Source organism: Pteropus medius, unplaced genomic scaffold, assembly GCF_902729225.1.
Source record: "Pteropus medius unplaced genomic scaffold, Ma_sr-lr_union100, whole genome shotgun sequence".
NCBI classification, from domain to species: Eukaryota; Metazoa; Chordata; class Mammalia; order Chiroptera; family Pteropodidae; genus Pteropus; species Pteropus medius.
In genome coordinates, this window is record NW_024344370.1 from 5,263,815 (window position 1) to 5,269,467 (window position 5,653).

Here is a 5,653-nt window from a genome sequence, read left to right on the forward strand (position 1 = left end):
TGGCTATCACACATAACTAATCAAAGTTCTGATCACTAACAAAAAACCAGTAATCTATTACTGTTCTACATAGTACTCTACACATCTGATAAAATTCCATGCCAAAGGAAAGACCCTGACATTCTAGTCAGTTGAATATCCTCATTGTGAACAAATATTCCAATTAAAATATATATATTGAAAATATCTCAAAAAAATCTCATGATTACTATTGCTACATTCATTGGCCTCAGATGGGAAATTGATGGACTTGACAATGTCTAATGCTTCTACCTTTGTTATCCTTTGATTCCTGTCACTTTTTAAATTGTATTCTGGTTCCTATTCCTGAGACTTTTACATTTAAAAGTCATGTAGCCATATATTTGCTTTGCTACCAGATATCAACTTTCAGCATGGCAACTCTTTAGCAGTGGTGCTTTGTCAATAATTTCAAGGTGATTTGTCTCTTTTTTCTTAAGTCAAAGTTTTATTTAGTAAAGTTATATCAATTTCTTATGAAAAGAATTGTAGGATATTGTATCTTATAAATCAAGCAGATATGGAAAATGAGAAATCACTTGTTGATGAGTAGAAGAAAGTCAGATTGATAGAAATAGAAAGACACATCAAGAGAATATGGAAACTGATAATAGGCAAGCATGAAACACAAAGAAATTCCCAAGCGAAGTGTCAGCAGCACTGAAAAACCAGGTCTTTGAAATGTCAGGTGGGTAGTGGTTTTTTAGGACTCTGAGATGTAGTCAGTCAGGCTCAGTCTTGGAGCAGTTATCACAGTGGGGTGTAGGCACAGACAAACCAAGTAAAAAACACATATATCAAGTGGCATTTCAGCCTCTGAAGAAAACTGCAAGTTTTAGAATGTGAAATCAAGGTCAAAACTAGAGAAGGAATGAGCCTGATGATGCCAAATCTCCAATTGTTAACAGCTAGTGGTAGAGATTCAGTCCAATCTAGTTCAAGAGATAAAGTAAATAGTAGGGTCATATAATTTTGAAGTTGAGGGGAGGTTGGTGGTTTTCAATGTCCACAAACACTTTGTGGACCTTGAACCTAATTCTCCTCTCCTTGGCTGTGGGCTGGATTTATTTACTGGCCCAACAGTGGCAGTACAGTGTGTGACTTTGGACTGTGACTTCTTGCTTGTCCTCACTCTCCAGTCACTCACTCTGGGGAGTCATGCTGTGAGGACACTGAGACAGCCTTGTGGAAGGACCCACTTGGCAATGAACTGAGGCCTTTTGCCAACATCAGTCTTTGAAGTGGATCCTCTAGCCTCAGACTAATACTAGTATTATTATCTTCATTTTGTAAATGAATAAATAGAGAGCCAGAAATATTCAGTAACTTGCCCAAGGGCTCATAGTAAATGGCATAACCAGTTACCAAACCAGGCCTTATTTTTTTCAAACCTGAGCTCTTTCTACAGTGCTATTTGGTGCTGGCCACATCTGGTTGGATTTTACCTAGAGACCAGAGCTAGAAACAAAGACAGCTGTCCACAGAGAGCCAACGACTTATGAGGTGATCTGGTGTGATATCTCTGTTCAGGGAGAATGGCTCAAACTGGGTAGTGATTAACAGACATAGTCAGATTCCCAGTGTTGGGAATTTGGAAGTGAGACACAGAAAGGGATAGAGACCTAAAGGATTGTGGAAGCCCAGATTCACACAAAGAGAAGTGTGGAGAAAATGTAGGGCAATAAAAGCCATGTACAAGAATAAGCAGAGAAAGAAGAAAGAGGGATAGGTTGGTAGCATTAAGAGAGTAAAGGGTGGGGGCGGGGGGAAGAGCAACTAGGACAGCCTAATTGGGGGATGATCTCAAGTTAAGAAGGTGAAGATGAACTCCTGAGGCTTTGGGATGGAGGAGCATCAGCTCCATTCTAGGATCATCATTCACATACTTTCCCCAAATCACTTCGTATTGGCATGGCAAACATACAATTTACTTCACTTTAAAAGCATGGGTTCAGAAATTTAGGTAGAGGGCCTAAAGGGATCCTCAACAATCAGAGAAGGCATCCCCTATCATCTTGACAGTCTTATAGGTCTATGCAGCATCTCTACAGGCCAAGGAAGCCTCCTTCAGTCTGAAGCTTCCTTAAGTGCTCGCAAGAGATGTGGGGCACAGCTGATGTTTATTATTAACAGGCCTCAATTGAACATATCCAACAGCCTTGCTTCTCAGGGTTGTCCATTATAGGCATCATCTCCAGACTTGTTGGACACAAAGACACTTAGGCCCCCAGCCATGCCTACTGAATCCAAATCTGTAATAAGGTCCTTAACTAATTCGTGTGCACATTAAAATTCAATTGAATACATTATTCATTCATGGCAGGCTGCACCTGAACTTGCGCCAAATTCTTTTACCCGGTGATAACTATACTAAGGGATCCACAATTTCATTCCACTCACTTTATGATCCCCCATTCTCCTCTTCCCACAGGGACTATGATAACTGGGTCAGGCGAGCTGAGCTGTCTACCATGGACAATAATCTAGTTCCCCATGAAAGCTGGCATTGGGAATGCTGAGCCTTCTTAATTTTTTTTTTTTATATCATCCTCCATTAACCATGAGACCTGAGTACATGACTGTTCCTTGCAACCTAATGGATTGTGATAAATAGCCTGGATGATTTGAAATACAAAGCCACAAAGATCATAAGTATAGGAAATTAAACATGGGAAGAAGGGCTTTTAGAAATAGGTACACTGAGAACAACAGGAAGCTGCTGGTAACAGATAAACAAGCTCCAAATATAATGATCTGTGCCATTTTCTGTGGGTGAAAATAGCCCCACAAACCATCCTCAAAAGGATCTTTGACTCTCTTGTATTTAAGAATGTACAATACATGATGGTAATAAAGATGGTTGAGTCATAAGAAAAAGGTTTATATGCTTACAGCATACTGATTAGGCAGGCAGGGAAGTTTAAAATACGTGTTTAAAAGATTTTCAACAAATATGACAATAATACATAATTTGGGGCTTATGTAAAATCTCGGTTCTGAAAAACAGATTTCCAGAATGACTCATTCTCCAGGCCTTAGAGTACAAGGTGTATTAAGATGCTCCTCATTCTTTCTCACCCTCAGGGATTGTGTCTCCCATGGCACTGGAGGAAGCAGCCACATATGCTACAAAATCCTTTCTTCGTGATCATGGGGCCATCTGGGCCCATTAAAGTCATTCTCTCAGGAACCTGATTTTGGGACAGATAACCTTTAGTTGGTTATTGTCAGGCACATGAATTGAGAAACTATGTCAAGGTGAGTCTGGGTCCACTAGGTTTGCCAAAGAACGGAAAATTAACTACAGGGAGAAAGTAAGGTAAAAGATACCCAGGCCCATGGATCTGGAGAGCGAAACTTCTTTAAGTTGCTCTCACTTGTTCTAATCCTTCTTGATGTCATATTATCTACTTTGGGTACCATGAAATACCCTGTGCCCTTCCAGAAAAGTCTGCTATTTTTGGTTAAAGTAATTTGAGTAATGCCTGTTCCTTGAAAACACTTATTCTTTGTTGAAGATAAGCGGCTTTTCTCTACTAAAATCCATGATGGCCTCTAATATTTTACCAGCAACAGGTTATGGTGGCTATTGGACAAAAAAAGGTATAGGGGACAGCATAGAGGAGGAACTCTTCATCATCATTTGGGCCAGGCTGGCCATACAAGAAATGAGGTATTATGGTGACCAGATAGCAGGCCATGCATACCAGACTGAAGGCCCAGGCAGTGGTCAATGACTGCAGGCCTACAATGGGTAGGAGGATCTAGGAATGTGCCTGGCCTCAGGGTTCAACTGGGCACAGAAAATAGACTGAGTTAGATATGGAATCAAGACTATTGGGATAGTTTTAGAAGCAGCACCTTAGGATGGGACACAGGTGCAGGAAGGTTTACATCTTAGCAACAAAAAGGACACAGCTCTACCCTGATCGTAGCAGCTGTTTTAGTGTAAGTGGGAATAAGGGATGCTGTGGAGATGACAGCAAATGCCTGAGCCCTCTTGGGTCCACCAGAAGCATCAGAGACCATAGCTTCCACTTCCTCTGGCTCTACTTTGAGTAATTTTCTTTGGAGTGCTGGCATTTTCTTTCCAAGCTACCCCTCTAGAAGCTATTCATTAGGCGGTTAGGGTCTATTCCACAAGTTTGACTCTCTCCTCTGGGAAAGAAAAGCAGCATATTATTTCTTTACCTTTTCCAAGGTAAACTTAAACTTGCTATGGCTCATTCCCACCCATTTGATTACTTTGTCCAATTGGTATCTCTTAAGCTAGCTAAAGGCTCCAAAGTTTGTTTTTTTTTTTTTAATGCCTGGCATTATCCCATGAAAATTCTAGGTAACTATTGAAAACCCATTTAAATCAACTCTAAATAACCTCTGTAAACTCTCAAGTATTTTCTGTTTTCTTACTGTGTGTGACTCCATTGTAAAAAGAGAATGTTAAGAGAATGTGCTGGATGCTACGGATATGTATGCGTGTGTGTGTTGGTAAAAAATTCAGAGGACTCAAGAAAGTGTGTTTTTAAAAATTTCTCAGGAATTTCAAATTTATGAAATTCATGAAATTAAATAGCAGGAAAGCTCAATGTTATGACATTTATTGAGACCAATATTGGCTTTTCGATTGCTATTTAGATACTTTAGAATTTATTTCTGCCTGACAACTTTGACTTACCATTTATTACTCTGATTTTTATATAATAACAAATTAGATTTGACAATTTTAGATTGTATCTTCCTTTTTGAAAGCATATAATTTTTAGAATTCTCTGACAAATAATTGTCATGTGTTTTATGTATCTACATCCAAATATCTGTATAAAAGAGACAGTGGATTCACATCTACTTTATTCATTTCTTGCAAAAAAAATAATAATTTCCTTAACAAGCATGTATTAGGTACCTACTATATAGATGCTATGTGTAGGGACAGGCCTAGACTCTTCTGGAAGTATAACATTATAGTTAAGAAGATGGGCTTTGGAGTCTGCCAAAGGATGGGTTCTCTCAGAAGCTAGTTCCAGGACAAATGCTTGTGCACAAGTGGTTTATGAAGGAAATGCTTCTGTGAGAGACAAAGGAGTTGAAGAAGTAAGCCAGGAAGAGGAGGAAGGGAAGCAAAGGTGTGAGCTCAGACATGCATGTCACATAGGATGGCTTTGTCCTGAAACCCCTCCGCCCCACAGTAATCAGTAAAAAGGCATATCAAGAATATCTTTCTGGTTAGCATTGTCTTAGGAGAATGCTTTTAAAACTTCAGAGAACATGCTTATGTCTTAAATCAATATTTTTTTAGCCACGTTTATAAAATTGCATTTATATTCCTAAGATACAACAAAATATTTTTCACAAAATGGTATGTAGAGATTTCTATCTATATATTTTAAATTCAACTGATGGGAAATCAAAATCATATGAGGACAGTTTGAAAATGCACCAAACGTCAACATGAGGGAGCCTGAAGGTTTTAAGAGAGACATTTAGATGTTGATGGTCCCAAAAGAGGCATCACAGTGTTACACCTCATGGAAACCGCTGACTGTCAGGTGCTTTTTGTGTGCTCTGCTGGTCCTGAACATGTTTCTGTGGTGATTGACATTGCATGTCCAGTGGAACTAGTTCTGCACTTAAT